This window comes from Alexandromys fortis, unplaced genomic scaffold (genome assembly GCF_014885135.2).
Source record: "Alexandromys fortis isolate MF-2015 unplaced genomic scaffold, M_Fortis_MF-2015_v1.1 scaffold_228, whole genome shotgun sequence".
NCBI lineage: Eukaryota > Metazoa > Chordata > Mammalia > Rodentia > Cricetidae > Alexandromys > Alexandromys fortis.
The window spans coordinates 1691700-1711909 of NW_026068115.1; the positions used below are offsets into that span (position 1 = coordinate 1691700).

At 38.0% G+C, this 20210-nt stretch overlaps 1 protein-coding gene and 1 non-coding gene across 3 annotated transcripts in view; one reads left to right on the forward strand and one right to left on the reverse strand.

Moving 5' to 3' along the window:
* The window catches only part of Nr6a1 (nuclear receptor subfamily 6 group A member 1), a 169961-nt gene that overhangs the window by 103676 nt on the left and 46075 nt on the right, over positions 1 to 20210 (reverse strand). The gene's annotated exons all lie outside the window — the stretch shown is intronic.
* Positions 9532 to 9638, forward strand: LOC126490170 (U6 spliceosomal RNA). The gene has a single exon (XR_007589126.1). It is a non-coding gene; the product is annotated as a U6 spliceosomal RNA (small nuclear RNA).

Here is a 20210-nt window from a genome sequence, read left to right on the forward strand (position 1 = left end):
CTTCACCCATACCAGACAAGTGCTTATCTGTGAGATACAACTTTGACCCAAAAAACACATCTATTTTACCGTGTTTTTTTTTTTTTTTTTTAAATGTATCTTAGGTAGAGCTAGTGCGCACCTGAATGAATAACACAGCACTTCCCTCCCATGGACAAGGCTCTGGATTCACTGCTCTACACTCTGTGAGGAAAGGGCACTTACTTTAACAGTGTAATGGATTTACTACTTTTTGTTTTGTTTTGCTTGTTTTCCCAGACAGAGTTTCCCTGTGTACCCTGGCAGTCCTGAAACTCACTCTGTAGACAAGGCTGGCCTTATAGCTCCACCTACCTTTGTCTTCAGAGTGCTGGGACTAAAGGTGTGCATTAACATTTCCTAGCGGATTTAAAACTTTTTAAATTTTACTTAATTCTTATTATTCTGGGGATCAAACCCAGAACATCAACGGTACTTCATAAGTAATCTATCACTGAGATAGATCGTCAAACCTTTAAAATTTTTCTAAACAAATTAAGATATTTTACAATATACCAACTTTCATGTCCACTGCAACCTTAAGGATAACTGCTCTGAAAAATGAATGCTCCCAGCAGCCAGTGGGCCGCAAACTCTGAGTTTGTTTCTAATTGGTATAAGAAACTGAGTAGCATGTGACATAATTAAGACTGGGTCTCCTGACTTCAACTGTGTGTTTTTTTCTACATAGTAATTCTCTAAGTAATTGTTTAGACGGTCTTAACAAAACACTACAAATTTAGCAAATTATAATATTAACTATAACTGAAATTTGTTTATCATATGCCAGAAATTTTTCTATTGCTGAACTCATTCAAGTCTCAGGAAAATTCAGTGATAAAGAAAATTATGGATCTCCATTTTGCATATGAGAAACTTGTGCCAAAAGTCACAAGGCTACAATCACTTTATATATAAAAAGTACAGCCATACAAATTGAGTTTATAGATAGTGGCAAGAAAACAACAAAAAAGGAAGATTTGCTTGATATAACCACACCACCTTGCTCCCTTATATCCAGTGTCTATACCACCAGCCCCTAAAATGTACTGACAAAGAGTCTAGGGTTATCACTGATATACAATTAGGGCAAAGGAAATTCTTGGCAGTTTTCTCTAAACAGTAATTCCTCTCCTATGCAAAGTAAGCACCAACTGGGTCTTCCCAGCTTTATCACACTAAGTCTTGACAAGAGCCATTCATTAGTGTCCAAATTCCACCTTTTCCAGACTGATGACATGTGTCAATCCTTGATTCCTGGTGCCATTTTCTTCTGCCAAACCAGGAAAGGTTTCAATGATGCCTTTGGCTCTTCTTAAATATTTTTAAGTCACAATGCAGCAACTGACACCATGCTATGAGTACCAGCTACTAATGATTGATATTCTTTTCTTTTTCATAATTTTTTATCTTATTATTTTTAGACTTACTTCATGTGCATGAGTATTTTGCCTCAATATACGTCTGTGCACCTTATGTGTGCTTGTTGCCTGAGGAAGCCAAAAGACAGCATTTGAATTCTCTAGAGTTACAGGTGTTGACTGTGAGCCACCATGAGGTTGCTAGGAATCAAACTGGATTCTCTGTAAATCAGCCAGTGCTCTAAATTCTCCAGTTCTATGGTTTACATCTTAATTCATCTGCTCAGGTTAACTGAAGAATACCTGGTACAGTTACTCAAAAGAGTTCCTCACTGAAAATGAACAGCCTAGGAATTAATTTAACACGGAAAAGACTTGATTCTTATGGGATTGCAAAATTTTAAGTAATGCCTCAAACATAAAACTCAATGTTAACTATGGGATAGAAGAAACTGCCTTTCACACTAGGCCAATTTGCCATCTCAGTGTCCTAGCCTACTTACTTCCTCTTACTATTGTCTCAAATAAGAAAATGTTCCAAACCATTGAGTTTATGAAAGATTTATTACTTTTAATTATGTGTTGGGAGGATGTAGAGATGTCAAATTACCCTGGAGCGGGAGTTAGCCACCCAATGTGAATGATAAATTAGAATCCAGGTTTTCTGCAAGAGTGCTGCCAGGCAGTGGTAGCACACCCCTTTGCCTTTAATCCCAGCACTCGGGAGGCAGAGGCAGGTGGATCTCTGTGAGTTCGAGGCCAGCCTAGTCTACAAGAGCTAGTTCCAGGACAGGCTCTAAAACTACAGCGAAACCCTATCTCGGGGACGGGGGTAGTATTGCTCAGCCATCTCTCCAGCCCTACCTACTTAAATTTCCAATTCCTACCCTTGCTTTGACAAAACACAATTTTTTAAATTTTAATTTAGTGTGTGTGTCCATCCTATATTGTATGTAAGTATGTGCCGAGTGTGTGTACACATGCAAATTTATGTATGGGGAGAGTGGCATGTATACCATGGCACAACTGCAGAGATCAAAAGCCAACCTGCAGGAATTGGCTCTTCCCATCACATGAATTTCAGGAATTGAAACCAGACATCAGGCTTGGCAGAAAGCACTCTGAAGAATGAGAGCATGGGGACCTTGGGGGGAGGATTGAAGGCGGGAGGGAACAGGCTGGGGGGGGGGCAGAGAAAAATGTAGAGCTCAATAAATATCATGGGAAAAAAAGAAAAGAAAAACACCTGGGTTACAAGGGAACCGTCTCAAAAACAAAATAAAAAACTGCCAAAGTTAAAATTAAAAAAAAAAAGTAAAATAAAATTAGAATCAGAGTCACAGCACAGAATCACTTCCAAAGGTTAAATTAATGCAAATTCTTTCTTTTAGAAGCTGTGATTATATAAATAGAGTTACCATTTAATGCCTGATGCCTGTAATTAGTATAAAACTTGGTAACATCAATAGTTCTTTTTCCAGGAACCACCACTTTTAGTTCTATGCTACAGAAACATTAAGACTGGCTAGCAGCAACAGTATTCCATCTGTAAGCCACTCCTACCAGATAGAGACCAAGTAGCAACAAAATTTCAAAATCTAACTCCCCAACAAGTGACAGATGCATTCTTATATTTAGTAATTCAAGTTACTTTCAAAATTCTATATTTTATGTGTAAATATTTAGGGAGATACCTTTGCATGGAGTTTCCAATTATGTTACCTAACTTAATCCTCAGAATAAATGAGGTTGGAACCTATATATTCACTTTATAGATTTAAAGAAAATAAAATGTGCGAGAAGAAAACCTTATTAATAAAGTGATAAAGCATTAGTTTAAAATGTCTTTAAAACACACATATGCCAGGTGGTAGTGGTGCACGCCTTTGATCCCAGCACTCGGAGGCAGAGGCAGACGGATCTCTGTGAATTCGAGGCCAGCCTGGTCCTCAAGAGCTAGTTCTGTAGACCAGGCTGTCCTTGAAATCAGAAATCCACCTGCCTCTGTCTTCTGAGCACTAGAATTAAAGGCTTGCACCACCACGTGGCGAGTTTATACTTCCTGTTTCTCTCAATTTCAAGAGGTCCAGAAAGCCTCTGGAAATACTTATAGCTCCTTGTGAAAAGAAAAAACAAATGTGTGTTTGAGCATTGCAGGTCTCTCTGGAAAAGGGACTGAGTGAAATTATAATGATATGGTAACTTCTTACAAACTCAAAACCAGTTTGAACTAAGAATAATTAAACATTGAAACAAAGTTAGTAAGTATTCAGCTATGTAGCTGTCAGACAAGGTGACCCTTAACTTTTAAGTTCTTTAGAGTCCATCAATACATAAATCCCTTAGGCAAATTCATTTAAAAGACCCAATGTGAGGCTGTGGAGGTGACTCAGTGCTCGCTGCACCTTTAGAGGGTGAAAATCTGGTCCCCAGCAATTAAGTCAGGTGGCTCATGACCATTTCCGTTGCCTGGCATGCGATGCAATACTTTTTCTTATTCTTTAAACTCCACGAGTACCTGCAAACATGCAGTGCATGTGCATGTACACACACACACACATTTTTGTAAACACTAGTAATAATAATAATAATAGGAAAAATAACCAATGTATTCCTTAAATGTGAACAAACTAAAATTAAAGGCTTAAAGCAAATTAAAGAAATACGGATAATAAAGATGAAATGTAGTTGGGTGTAGTGGTATACACCTTTAATCCCAGCACAGGCAGAGGTAAGATCTCTGCGTTAGAGGCCAGGCTATATAGGTAATAAATAAAAGTCTTTTTTAAAAAGTGGAAAAGAATCAAGTTTCTTCCTGTGTAGTATTTTTAAAACTTTGTATTGGATTTCTTTTAAATGATCTTTGCCTGTGTCTGATAAGCAATACCAAGCTTTATATTATTTTAAACTGATAATCAGAAGTAATGGTTTTTTTAGATTTATTGTTATAGATGCAGCATTCTGCCAGAAGAGGGCACCAGATCTCAATAAGGATGGTTGTGAGCCACCATGTGGTTGCTAGGAATTGAGCTCAAAACCTCTGGAAGAGCAGTAATTGCTCTTAACCTCTGAGCCATCTCTCCTGCCCTCCTTTCATTTCTTTATGCTTACACATCACAACAACAGAAACTCAGCAAAGCCTCCAAGTAAGTTTCTATGGAAGATGGAATAAAATTATGCAGAATGTCAACAGTTTTTATTTGAACCAAATTCTCACTGGTTAATTTTTTTTCTCGCAAGAAGTGCCATTTAGGTACTTTAAAAAATTAATTTGGCCAGGCAGTTAGTGTTGTATGTCGTTAATCCCAGCACTCAGAAAACAGACAGGTGGACCTCTGAGTTCAAGGCCTGATCTATAGAGGGAGTTCAAGGACAGGCTCCAAAGCTACAGAGACACTCTGCCTCGAAAAACCCAAAATACATACATACACACATACACACAAATGAATTTGAGCTGGTGGTGGTGGCACACACATTGAATCCCACACTCAGGAGGCAGAGACAGGAAGTTCTCAGCTAGGGCTCCATAGTGAGATTTTGTGAGGAATAAAGAGGAAGAAAGGAAGAAAGGGAGGGAGGGAGGGAGGGAGGGAGGGAGGGAGGGAGGGAGGGAGGGAGGGAGGGAGGAAGTTAGTCGGTTAAGTAATAAAAATAACCATTCAAGCCAGATGGTGGTGGCACACGCCTTTAATCCCAGCACTAGGGAGGCAGAGGCAGGCAGATCGCTGTGAGTTCGTGGCCAGCCTTGTCTACAAGAGCTAGTTCCAGGACAGGCACCAAAGCTACAGAGAAACCCTGTCTCAAAAATACCAAAAAACAAAACAAAACAAAAAAAACACCACTCAAAACAAAAGTCAGATACATCTGGCATTTTAGTTACTCTCTGCAACCATTTTAAGATTTTTTTAATTAATTATGTGTATATATGTGTGGTATGTACAAGTGTGCATGAAGGCTTGAGGTAACAGACCCGTGCAACAGGAATTGGGAGTTACAGGTGATTGTAAGGTGGGTGCTGGCAATCAAAGTTGGGTTCCCTGCAAGAGTAGCACATGACCTTGGCTGCTGAGCCATCTCTCTAGCTCCATTCTGTATACTAGAGTATACATACAATTTTGTTCTTTCAGTATGGAAAATAGCTCATGAGGCATCTGCGGTAATTTAGGTGCCCATGATTCTAAGCTCGGTAGTTTTGTTTTCATCTTTTCCTCTGGAGTATATGGCTTTGTACCTACTTTCTATTATTACCAGCAAATGAGGATTTACTTGTTTGATATAGCTCTCCAGTGAAAGTCCTACGCAAGTTATGAGCAAGTCCTGTGGTGGGCAGGAAGAAGCAGTACAACAGTGAGCACCAAACCACCAAGTCCACTGTTCAAGTGCTGGCAATGTTAACTCTGGGTAAGTCAGGGTTTTCTCAGGGAAACATGGGCTAGAGTTAAAGAGACAAACCCTACTACATACACAACAGCCCCCAATGTATGTTACCATCTTTCTGATTCTTGTATCTTAATAATTAAAATATTACTATAAAATTGGTAAATGACATCTTCAGAACAATAATCCACTGAAAACCACTTGCACAGATGTCCACTTGTGTCAGCAGTATAATCAGCAATCTCACAACCCTGCAGCTCATCACCTTTCTGCTGTGTGCAAACTAATGTCACAATTTAAGCACACTCAACTTGAAATCTTGGAAACCATAAGAGAGACCCAACAGCAGTGGAGTCACTGCTCACTGGTCCTTAGAACATGAAAGCAGACCAAAGACAAGCAACCAGGCCAGCCTTAAGAGGACTCCATGGAACATTCAACGCTGTCGGTGAGTTTGGGATTAAAAATGAAAAAAACCACCAACCGTTGACTGTACCTTGGGATCCTTACAGACAACAAATTTCCTGAAGCAAAGAAAAGATCCTAAGACATCACATGAAATAGTAATATGGTCTGTTCTCTAAAGGTAACTAGAAACTTTTAAAAGCTTCTATGTTTTACATTGTTCATTGATTTCGTTTGAAATATTTTGATACTGAAAGGCTTCATTTTAACAATTTATAAGGAGTGCCACCAAAGGACCAAATGCACTCAAATGTCGCTAGAAATGTGCCATTCTAGCCGGGCAGTGGTGGCGCACGCCTTTAATCCCAGCATTCGGGAGGCAAAGGGGAGGCAAAGGCAGGCAGATCTCTATGAGTTCGTGGCCAGCCTGGTCTACAAGAGCTAGCTCCAGGACAGGCTCCAAAGCTACAGAGAAACCCTGTCTTGAAAAACCAAACCAAACCAAACCAAAACAAGAAATGTCCCATTCTGGTAAGAAATAGGGTGTATTAAAAATATTTATTTAGTATAAAAATGAAACCTAATTAAATATTTTATTGCTATTTCTTCCACATCCTTTCAAGATTTTGCTTTAGGGGTAAAGAGAGGATTTAGTCAGCAAAAATAGCATAAGACAGTTTACTGTCTATACAACTTACTATACTATACCTGCAATTGTACACTGTGGTTAGGATCTGACTGCTTACTGTCTATACAACTTACTATATTGTACCTGCAATTGTACACTGTGGTTAGGATTTGACAGCCCCCAGGAAAGCACCAGCTACTTACTGCTGATTTCCATCGCTATGTGCTTATTTAAATACTTCCTAATTTCAAGCAGAAAGATACAGAATGAATTTTGGGTCACTTCTAGCTGTGTGACCCTAAGTATCCAAGTTTGTTTTCTCAAGTCTAGAAAGGGAGATGACAGCCTATCCCTCCCAGTTTTGATTTAATGAGAAGATGTATAAGAGTAATTTGAACTATTTCTAGCTTATAGCAAATGCTTACCTACATAAACTATTACCTAACTACAAACATAATCTATGTTACTTTACCTTGAAAATAGGTACTTAGACTTCTCAGTTTGAAAGAAAAGATGAATCGATGTCTCTGAGCTCTGCTTTACAGACACTCCAGCCCATGTGATCAGAGCTACCTGTGAAATTCTTAGATAGCACCTTCCTCTTCATAACTTTTCTGACTTCAAGTTCCTGCTCTGCAGTCAAAGTTATCTATAATTATGAGTCCTTAACCATACAGCTGGCTGGTCACTAACACGTAACAGACTTCAAAGAACCATTGTGAGAAGACAACTCTGGAAATGGGGAAGACCAATGCAATCTCACCAATTGGAAACACTGATGGCTGCATTCAACATTCATTGCTGTCGGTGGGTTTGAATGTCAATCAACTCACTGATCAATGAATGCAAACTGCGGACCAAAAAACACAGGGAGGCAAAAATACTCCCAGACAATCACCAGAGCACTGTTCCAGGTAGGACTCCAAACTTCTACCTAAAGCTTCTTTAGTTTGTTTCTAATATGAAGGAAGTTCTATTATTCCTAGTACTTTTTGTTTTTTTTCTCAAACATACCAAGTTTAAGGAAATTATATTATCACAGGCAAAATGAATAATGCCTTAACATCATACTTAAAAATGCTTTCATAATTTTTAAATTAAAAAGAAACATTCTCATTATTTTAAATCCATCTTAAAAGCATTCCCTCTGTGAAAACCACGTAAGAACATCCATTTGATAGTATTTCCTAAACAGTTAAGACCATGAAGTTAGCCGGCGGCACGCCTTTAATCCCAGCACTCGGGAGGCAGAGGCAGGCGGATCTCTGTGAGTTCGAGACCAGCCTGGTCTATAAGAGCTAGTTCCAGGTCAGGCTCCAAAACCACAGAGAAACCCTGTCTCGAAAAAACAAAAAAAACAAACAAAAAAAAAAAGACCATGAAGTTAAAATTTTATACCCTTGAAGACTGCTGTTTCTCCAGAGGACCTGAGTTCAGTTCCCAGCACCCACATGGCAGCTCACTACTATCTGTACTCCAATTTCAGGGGATCTGATACCTTCACATCAATGCACATAAAATAAAGTTAAAATCAAAAAACAACTGAGACATAACTAATTTTGGGAAAGTTCAATGGTAATAAATTGAGCTCAATGCTCTTCAACTTACATTTTCACCCAGTTATATAAACTTAGCAAACAAATGTCATTTTGACTATTTTTTTAAATAGGTCTTATTGCACACTAGGTAGCTCAAAGTGGCCTTGAACTTCTGATTCTCCTGCCTTACCCTCCCAAATACTAGCACTACAGGTGCACCACAAAGCTTGGTGTACGAGGTGCTGGAAATTGAACCAGAGGCTTTATGTATGATAGATAAGAACTCTACCAATAACTGCAGTTCCTGTGTGTGTGTGTGCGCGCGCGCGCATACGTTAGTGCACATATAAACCAGAAGCAGGAGTTAGACATATTCTTCGATCACTCTCCAACTTTATTGACAAACCTGGGGTACAGCTATTCTGCAAAACCAGAAGGCAATCAAGTTTCAGGAAGCCTCTTATCTCCACTTTCGTGGTCCTCACTGCCATGCAGGGTTTCTACAAGAGTGCTGGGAAGCACACTCAAGGCTTCACGTCTGCATGACAAGCACTATCTAATGAACCACCTCCCCGTCCCCATCAACTTTTTCTCATTCTTTTTTAAATTTTGTTGTTGTTGTTTTGGTATTTTGAAACAAAGTTTTTCAGTAGCTATGGAGGCAGTCCTGGAACTCACTCTATAGAAGAGGCTGGCATCTGCCTCCCGGGTGCTAAGATTAAAGTCGTGTGCCATCATCATCCGGCTCTTTCTCATTCTTTGGAATGACTGTATGTCTTATTATGAATACTCTGGCTTTTATGGTTCAAATACTTTTTTAAAAAAAAAAATCTCTCAACCAAAACTATGAGGCCCATATACTCTTACCTTTACAAAATATGTTCTTAAAATAATAAAAAAAAAACTAAGTAAGATGAAAAACACCCATTTTGTGATAACAAAAACTAAAATAAAATAGCAACTCTGCAAATTCTTTTTTTTTTTTTTTCCGGTTTTTCGAGACAGGGTTTCTCTGTAGCTTTGGAACCTGTCCTGAAATTAGCTCTTGTAGCACAGGCTGGTTTCAAACTCACAGAGATCTGCCTGTATCTGCCTCCCGAGTGCTGGGATCAAAGGTGTGCGCCACCACTGCTGGGCATCCAAATTCTATAATAAAAATGAGTCACCAAATCTTTCCTGCTAATGAATTAAAACATAAGCTCTAGTGCTCGCTTTGGCAGCACATATACTAAAATTGGAACGATACAGAGAAGATTGGCATGGCCCCTGCGCAAGGATAACACGCAAACTCGTGAAGCATGTATCATAATTAAAAAAAAAACATAAGCTTTAGTCATAAATTAATTGTCATTCAACTTAAGTGTAAGAGAAAAACAGTCTTGTTAATTTAGTTTTCCAAACTTTCTTGTCTCCGTTTTTTTAAAATATTTATTTATTATGTATACAATATTCTGTCTGTATGTATGTATGCCTGCAGACCAAAAAAGGGCAACAGACCTCATTACAGATGGCTGTGAACCACCATGGGGTTGCTGGGAATTGAATTCAGGACCTTTGGAAGAGCAGGCAATGCTCTTAACCTCTGAGCCATCTCTCCAGCCCCCTCAAACTTTCTTCTCATGTACAAGACGGAAAAGAGAGAATATAGTTGTACTAAACAAGAATCAAAAAGACAAAAGAAAGAGGCAGGTGGATCTCTGTGAGTTCAAGGCCAGCCTGGTTTATAAGAGCTAGTTCCAGGATAGGCTCCAAAGCTACAGAGAAACCCTGCCTTGAAAAATCAAAATAGATAAATAAAAAAAAATTAAATTTAATAACAAAAAAGCAGGGAAAGAAGGAAAACATGAGGTTTAAAGATAGTGTTTCCCAAACCTGGCTGTATATACAATCATCTAGTGTTGCGTTAAAAATACACACTCCTCAGTATTTACTGTAGATCAGAGATGAGGCCTTAATTGCGTATTTTAATAAACCCATTTGGTGACGTCTCAGCTACCAAGCTGCGGAGACGTTTCATGCTGCCCACTTCCCAACCACTGCCTGTTGTCTTGCACCACTCTTCACGGGACAAAAAGGTATTGCTGTGGAAGAGCTCACTCCAAAACATAACAGATTGAGTTTTATAGAAGTAGGTATACTTGTGTTTATGTCTTCACAAAACATGAATGAAGAAGGTTAAAATTCAGGTTGTGCCACCTAACAACTTGGGATACAAATAAAAAGCTTTCATCTGGCAGGAAAAGAACTTGGTACTTACACCTGATGGCCTATGTTCAACTAACTCATAAAACCCAAGTGATTGAGAAAACCAGCTTCTGCAAGTCGTCCTCTGACCTCACATCCCCAAAAGACAACAGGAAGCAGCCTAGGGAACTTAATGGTCACATTCCCAAGAAGAGGGGTAGGCAGGTTTGGGTTGCGAAAAGGATTATGGATATTTATAATCATTTAAGAGGGTTAGTTATAAGTCGTTGTTGGTCATAAGCAGGAGAAAAGTTGAACAAAATAGATTAGTTTCGGGGATCTCTTTCTGAAGGCAAAAAAGTGGGATATAATATAGAAATGATGAGATAGAGGGTCAATTGTTGAGTCTTCTTTTCAACAACCAGTAGTGTCAAATATTTTACATCAGAATGGATTTTTATATATTGATACAAATTTAAAGTTATTTTTTATATCATTTATGCTTCTACTCTTGTTTAAGGTATTGTACCTATGTAGCTCATTTAAAAATGTAAAATTCTAGTCCTTAAAAGCTATTATTATGAATGATGGGCATCAAAGAACTTCCATATGGAGTTTGCCTTCTTTATGGCAAGAACTTGCCCTTGCCTCAGCTGCTGACAGTATGCTATCCAAATGGGGCAAGCAGGACACAAGACAGTGACTGCCAAACTTTGCCAATCAAGGTAGGCCAGTCCTTAAAAATTCCTGCTTGAATAACGACAGCTTGAATTTTGCAGGAAAATGGATGAAACTAGAAAACATTATTTTGAGTGAGGTAACCCAGACACAGAAAGACAATGTTTAAAAACTCACTCATAGGTGGTTTTTAAACATAAAGCAAAGAAAGCCAGCCTACAAACCACAATCCCAGATAACTTAGACAACAATGAGGACACTAAGAGAGACTTAATAGATATAATCTACATGGGAAGTAGAAAGTATAAAAAGACAAGATCTCCTGAGTAAATTGGGAGCATGGGGACCTTAAGGGAGGGTTGAAGGGGAGAGTAGAGAGGCAGGGAGGGGAGCAGAGAAAAATGTAGAGTTCAATTAATTTCAAATAAATAAATAACAAAAAAGAACTGTGGTCATGGAAAGGAAAATAAAACAAAAAGCCTTCAGATTAAAAAAAAAATTCATGCTTCAGGCTGGGCAGTGGTGGCGCATGCCTTTAATACAGCACTTGGGAGGCAGAGGCTCTAGTTAGAGGCCAGCCTGGTATACAAGAGCGAGTTTCAGGACAGGCTCCAAAGCTACACAGAGGGCTGGGGAGATGGCTCAGAGGATAAGAGCACTGGCTGTTCTTCCAAAGGTCCTGAGTTCAATTCCCAGCAGCCACATGGTGGCTCACAACCATCTGTAACGAGACCTGGTGCCTTCCTTGCCGCAGTACATTGTATGCTTAATAAATAAATAAATCTTAAAAAAAAAAAGCTACACAGAAACCCTGTCCTGAAAACACACACACACACACACACACACACACACACAAAAGCTAGGCACCAAAGGCAGAGAAACCCTGTCTCGGGGAGGGAAAAAAAATTCCTGCTTCACAGAAAAGTCTGTAAGATATTCTAGGCCTATAAGCTGATGATGGATGCCCCAACATTACAGAAGAACCTTGGGAAACAGATGCCTGTGCCATTTCTATAGCTTTGGAGGTGGCTTGCTCTGCACTTCCTGTTTACTAAGGTAATATTACAGTTTTCTTTGTTACCATATTAAAAAAAAAAAAAACTCAAAAGAGGGCCGGGCAGTGGTGGCACAGGCTTTTAATCCCAGCACTCCTGAGGCAAAGGCAGGTGGATGTCTATGAGTTCAAGGCCAGCCTGTTCTACAGAGCCAGTGCTAGGACAGGCTCCAAAGCTACAGAGAAACCCTGTGTCAAAAATAAATGAATGAATGAATGAATGAATGAATGAATAAATAAATAAATGAATAAATAAATGAAAAAGAAAAACAAAAAAAAAACACCTCAAAAGAGGTGTAAAGTATATAAGGCTGAGAGACATAAAAACTTAAGTTGTTTATCTAAGAAAATGTTTTGAGGTCTAAAAGGATAGTTTTATGTTGGTAATATGAGTTAGGATACAAAGTAAATTAGGTACAAAACTTTTGACTCACTAAGTCAAAATAAATAATAGAATATTTTCTCTGAATGTGTCAAATACAAATAGACTGAACACTGTAAATGTAATTCTCACCTGATAATTATTCTTATTGTAGATAGTTTTTCTATGCTAGGAGTTAAAACCTTCCTTTTTATTTAGACAAAACTGGGAGAATATCTGTATACTGTAAAGATGTATTACTGTGATTGGTATAATAAAAAGCTGAACGGCTAATAGCTAGACAGGCAACTTCTGGGACTTCCAGGCAGAGAGACGAAGAAGACAACCAAGTCACCAGCCAGAGAGGAAGCAAGATGGGGAGTACAGAATAAAGGTAACTGAGCCATATAAAAGAACATAGATTAAAAGATATGGGTTAATTTAAGTTATAAGAACTAGTTAGAAACAAGCCTAAGATAAGGCTGAGCTTTTATAATTAATAAGTCTCCATGTCATTTTTTTTTGTGAGCTGGTGGCCAAAAGAAAAATCTATCTACACTCCACATATGCTGTGATAATTATGAATTATTTGAAGTTATATTATATATAAGCTATATATAACATATACATGATTCTACCTAGATGAAATTCCTAGACTCCCTAGAAATTAATGAAGTATTCCTGTTACTCTTGAGCTACCCTGGTTAATTCGTTACAATATTCTGTATGCCATTTCCTTAAATTTAGAATATCAATATAGAATTCTATTTCAACAGACAAAATTTTATGTGGTTTAACTTAGAAAAAATTAAATACTAGATACAGAAGACAATTACATGACTTTAAGGATGTTGTCTAAAAATGAGACTCAAATAAATACCTACATAACAGATAATTAGAGCACAGGGAATTTAAGACACATCCTGTATTTAACATTAGCACTGAGACTGAAGCCACCGATAAGAGCTTTGTAGACAGCACCTAGTATTGTCCAAAATATCCGGGTCTCACATGGCACCTCTAGAGCAGTGGTTCTCGCCTTCCCTAATTCTGCAGCCCTTTAATAGAATTTCTCATGTTGTGGTGACTCCCAACCATAAACTTATTTTCGTTGCTACTTCATAACTGTAATTGGATTACTGTTACAAATTATAATATAAATGTCTGTGTTTAATGGTAGTTTTAGGTGACCCCTGTGAAAGAGTTCCTCGACAACCCCAAGGGTTTGCACCCACAAGTTGAAAACCACTGTTTTAGATAGACTCACCACTTTCAGCAGCACAAACACAATCCCTCCACTAACAACCAGCAGAATATGTATATAAACTGTCTACGAAGAGGTAAACTAATCCAGGATTTGAAGGTACCTTTCTCTAGCCATTCTGAATGGAATACGTCTAACTTTGGGTCTATCAGAAGAACCACACACCAAATGTTCCTCAACAAGCTTGTGGTAGATTCTGTATAGAGGAGGACACAGGATACAGCTTTCTAAGAACAACCTTCCAATGCAAAGTCTAGTAAGTGAGCTTACAAACTTTTAAACTATTTAATCAACATTTCTTCTTTTAGATCCAACAGATCACAGGCATTTTTAAAAGTGTGGTTTAGGTATAATTTATATACCACCCAACTTATCCATTGTATACTTACAAAATTTTATATTCATCTAGCTATGTAACTATTACCAAAATTTAAGAACAAACATTTCTACAAAAAAAAACTATTTAGGCTTATTCCCAATCAATCCCCATTCTAATACCAGGCCACAATTAATCACTAATCTGCTGTCTCTCTAAGTGTACATTATATAGATAGTTCATTTTAGTGAAATCACATGTATAGTAAATGATTTTTTTTTTTATTTTGGTTTTTTGAGACAGGGTTTCTCTGTGGTTTTGGAGCCTGTCCTGGAACTAGCTCTTATAGACCAGGCTGGTCTCGAACTCAGAGATCCGCCTGCCTCTGCCTCCCGAGTGCTGGGATTAAAGGCGTGCGCCACCACCGCCCGGCCTAGTAAATGATTTTTTATATGTATATATAACATATACTCTTTGACCAGATCAATCATTTTGAAGCATGACTTTTACAGCACTGTGTAAGCACAACCACTGTCTACATCCAGACTTTTTTTTAAATAATACTAAACTGGAAGCTCATTAAATAATAACCATCTATTCCCAATATCCCCTAGTAAACTTTATCTTACTTTGTCTCTGAATTTTGCCGATTCTAGTTTTCAATACAAGAAATCATACAGTACTTCTGATCTAATCTAAAAACTGACATCATTTCATTTTAAGAATTGTTTGAGTTAGGCCCAGCAGCACATACCTTGTAATCTCTAAACCTGGGAGGTAGAGGCAGAAAGACCAAGCACTCAAAGTCATCCTCTCCTACACAGCCATGTGTCAAGTCAAACAGATTTGTGATCTTAGTGTTTATACTAAGTGTGTGATACCCTGTGAATTATTTTGTGGCCTAATGTAGAGTCTGATGTGTGTTGCTTTCTGCCTGTAGGCTAGCTGGATTTTTTGTTTTGTTTGTTTTTGGAGACAGGATTTTTTTTGTGTAGTCCTGGCTGTCCTCCTCTATAGACAAGGTTGGCCTCAAACTAACAGAGATCTTCCTGCCTCTGGTTCCTACATCCTGGGATTAAAGGCATGCACCATCTTTTCTGATATGTTGTCCTGTACTGCCGCTGGTTGGGTTTTTTGGTATAAACATATCCAGCTTCAGTATCATACAAGATAGAAGCCACACTCCCCCACCATATTAAGCAAACACCTTTGCCAAGATTCACCCGGCATGTAGATTGGGACCTATTGTTGAAAGCAATCTGGTTCCAATGTTCATCATGAGCAGCATCATACTGTTTTGTGTCTACAATATTTGAAATTGCACAGGCAAGTCCTCAACCTTTGTTCATTCTCAAAACTTTATTGGCTATCTTAGGTACTTCGCACTGCTATCAGTTTGGAAGCAAGATGACAACCACTTTAAAAAAATTAGTTGTGTTTTTTTCATAAATACTTAACTGAATGAATAAAACAATCTTAAAAAGTTATCTTAATATTTAGTCTTTTAACCTATAAACATGGACTATTATTTCTCCATTTAATGGCATCTTTTAGATTTTCTCTTGGCAATACTTATAGTATCTAAATCTTGTATTTGTTAGATTTATTCTTTGGCTGCAACTATGAGTTTCAACTATCTTATTGTTTTATTATGACTTTTAATATATAAAAACACAATTTTGTATAGTAATCTTGTAACAGTGCCAATCCAGATTAATCAGTTTTGTGGAATTGTTAGGAATATATATATATATATATATGATTACATTATCTACGAATAGAGAGTTTTAGTCCTTTCTACTAAACTTGGATGCCCTTTCCCCCTTATTGTACTGGCTAGAATCAGTGCTGAAAGGGTGAGACTCTAACCAACCCTAAAGCCTTCTAAAAAAATTCATTCACTCATTCACTCATTCATTCATTTTTTTAGCTTTGGAAGGCAGTCCTAGAACTAGTTTCATAGACCAGACTGGTCTTGAACTCACAGAGATTTGCCTGCCCTTAATCCCAGCAAAACAAACAAACAAACAAACAAACTGTATTGGTTAAGTCATTCCAACAGACCTAAATGGTTCAAAAGCCCCAAATCTTTTCCTGCCCTGATTTTGTGTGTGTGTGTGTGTGTGGTTTTTCAAGACAGGGTTTCTTTGTATCTTCTACCCAACTCCTGCTATGATTTTTAAAAAATATTGTGGGACCACTCAATGCAAGAGTACTTTCTGCCAAGCCAGGCAATGAGTTCAATTCCCAACATCCACAGGGTAGGAGGAGAGAGCTGAGTCTGGCAGGTTGTCCTCAGATCTTCAGACAGGTGCTATGATACATACTATCCCCCAGATACATGTGAAGAAATTTTAAAAAGGAGAACAACTGCTGCTACTTGGTAAATTAAGTCTTGTTTTAAGTTTCTAGCCAGGTGGCAGTAGAGAGGCAAGTGGATCTCTGAGTTCAAGGCCAGCCTAGTCTACAGAATGAGTGCCAAGACAGCCAGGGTAACACAAAGAAGCCTTGTCTTAGCAAACAAACAAACAAAAGATGAAAATAATTATTTAGTTTTTCATTCCTGAAATAAATACCAAGAAGTCACTGTTTGTGTATTAGGTATTCATACACGTATTATATTGTTTAACCTAATTTACTAGTGTATGTTAAGTATTCTTCTACCAATGTTAAATAAAAGAAAAATGGCCAGGGGTTTCTTGTATCTGTTTAACTCTAATACAGGGACAATGTTGTATTCACGAGCTAAAATGCATCCCCCTTTCTATTTTCTAAATGAACATGAAAGGTAAAATTACCACTTCTAAAAACAGCTGACAACTGGCACAGCCACATACCACTATCGTTTTCGATTTGTGTGAAACTGTACTTTAATAAATGCTCCTTGTTGCAGATGGATCAGTATATTTTCCTCCTCAGTTTTGGTAATTTCATTTTTCTAAGTTTTCTAATTTGTTCAGAAAGAAGTTTCATGGGCAACTGCTTTTATTTTCTGTTCTAATAACTCTTCTCTTTTATCACTTGTTTTTGTAAGTTCAATCATCTTGATTTTCTTGGTCAGACTAGGTATGAGTTGGTAGCATTTATTCAGACTGAGAAGATTGGTTTCATTGTTTTCCGTCTTCCTTTTTACTGCTTTCTGTTATAGAAAATGAGAATAAGTTGGGCAAGCTATAAACTTTCTCCAAGCATAGCTTTGGTTGTAGACCATAAAATTTTGGCATGCTGTATGTCCATTTATATTTAGTTAAAAAAATATTTTTAAGTTTGTCTTGAAATTTCTTCTTTTTCTGTGTTATTTAACTTTACATATTTGGGATCATCACAGATTTCTTTCCACTGTAAATATCTCATTTAGTTCCACTGTAGTTACAGAATGTACCTTGTATTAAAGTACTTGAAAATAACAGATGCATGTTATCAACAGATGTCAGCTTCCTTTTACCCTAAACCCTTCGTATGGTATTTAAATAAGATCCTCTAGAAAAAAGTTTTTATACGTGAGAATGTCATTGGATTTATTTTTAAATAGCTTTTCAGGATAGATAAATCTTGGGTAGAAATTGTTTTTCCACACACGAAACATTTTTATCCCACTGACTTCAGCCACCCATTATTGCTAAATTAAAACTGAATCATAAATCTTATCTTTGCTTTTTTTGTTCTTGCTACTTTTCAAATTTTCTCTCTATCCCTGTTTTCCAAATTTGGCACTGATATATGCTTATATATTAAACTGAGTGTTTAATCAGGTTTCCTGGATGTAGAGATTGTTTATATTTATAGTTCATATTAAGCTATACAATGTTTATCATCAGGATTTTCTACCCCTTTTCTTCACTCCTTACTTCCTGATTCTCATTAAGGACATACTTGATGATACCTTATAACTCCTCAAATTTGTTCATTTTCCTTTTCCCTTTCTGTTTTGCATATTAAGTAAGACATACATTGATCTATCTCCCAGTTCACCATTTTTTCCTTCTATCACTTCCAAGCTTCTACTGGTCCTTCCTGCTTAATTTTTCATTTCAAGTGTTGTTGCCGGAGCTCCTTCCGCTCCTTCAGCCAATAGCCACTGAGATACCAGCCCATTGGGGCGTGGCCTCTCTCCCTTTAAAAAAGCGGCCACTTCCCTCTGCTCGCTCCCTGGCTTCCGGCTCCGCTTCTGGCAGATAGGCTCCTTTCCTGATTGTGCAGAGGGATTGTTGTCTGGGACGGTGATCTGTAAGTTTTTCCCCTTTAAATAAATAACAATTCTATTAATCATAATTCCAAACTGGTGTGGGATTGTTTGTGACTTACACCTTCATCTGGCGCCCAACATAGGGCTCAAACCCACGACCCTGAGATTAAGAGTCTCATGCTCTACCCCTAGGAAGAAGGGAAGTGACTCAGCCACCATGGAGCCAGCCACCAGGTCAGACATGCTCAATCTTTCCTGGTAAGACATCACTTTGTGGTGGTATACAGATGATTAGAAATGGGTTAATCAAGATGTGAGAATTAGCCATTAAGAAGCTAGAACTGAGGGGCCAAGCAGTGTTTTAAAAGAATACAGTTTGTGTGTTGTTATTTGGGGCATAGGCTAGCCAGGCAGCCAGGAGCCAGGTGGCAGGAACACAGCCCACAGCTCCCAGAACAAAGTGTACTGTCTATACCCAGTTTATTCCTAATATCTGGCTATAAAAACTATTTGTATTAAGTCAATGTCTTCATATTTTCTTCTAATTCTTTTTTTTAGTTGAACATATTCTTTTTTTTAAATACTCATTTATTTATTATGTATACAACATTCTGTCTATGTGTATGCCTTCAGACCAGAAGAGGGCACCAGACCTCATTAAAGATGGTTGTGAGCCACCATGTAGTTACTGGGATTTGAACTCAGGACCTTCAAAAGAGCAGGCAATGCTCTTAACCGCTGAGCCATCTCTCCAGCCCCCTTCTTCTAATTCTTTAAACATGGTTTTCTTCCTTTGAAATATCTAAAAGCGGCATGCATAAAATGTGTAAGATTGATGAAAGAAAAATTTTTAAGCTTCGAATGGCTGAAATATGTCCTGCATTCCCAGAACATAACTAAAAAATTCAGGCAGGATGATCTCAAGTTCAAGGCTAGTCTAGGCTACACAAGAAGACTCTGTCTCAAAACCCAAAAAGAAAAGAAATGTCTATAGCAACTGGAGTCTGTGTGTGCCAGATCCAACACTTGAATTACTTGAGACAGTTTCTACTAAATGATTTTCCCTCTCACATCTGACAGGTCAGGCTTGTCTCTTTGTATATTTTATAATTGTTGTTGCTGGATAGTGACTGTTTTGTTTTATTTCTCAAGATAGGGTTTTTCTGTGTAACAGCTCTGGCTGTCCTGAAACTTGATTTTAGAACAGGCTGGCCTTCAACTCACCAAGATCTGCCTGCCTCTGTCTCCCAGTGCTGGGATCAAAGGTGCGATACCACTATCTGGTGGATATTTAAACATTTAAAATAACGAATCATGGGGATGAGGTAGAGGAATGTGAATTTTTGGCTATTCTGAGCTACCCAAAACCCTACCCCAAATGATGATGATGATTTAAGTTGGTGAGCTTTGTTTTCACGTTTTCTGAACTAAATCTATGAAGTCTCTGCCTCGATGACAAGTTCCTCATATCTCAGGGCTCTCCTTTATGTTATAGAGACTGATTTCTAGAACTCACTCAGCCTCCTTCTATCTGCATAGCTTACTACTCATTCACTCAAAGGCTGGTCAGATATGGATTCACTTGTCCAAAATATTGGGCTAAAGTCTTTTTACTCTGCTGTTGAAACTGTGCTTGGAATACATGGAACAAGTCTATTGCAGATTTCTGTTTTACTTGGGCTTTCCCACAGATCCCTGGTATTGTCTCATACTGTTTTCCTGTTGTTCTGACACAACCCCATCACCCACATCACCTTGTCAACTCAGGGTACTGAAGAGCTGGTAAAGGTGCCCTATAGCTGTCTCACAACAAAACCTTCACAGTAAAGATCCTTTGCTA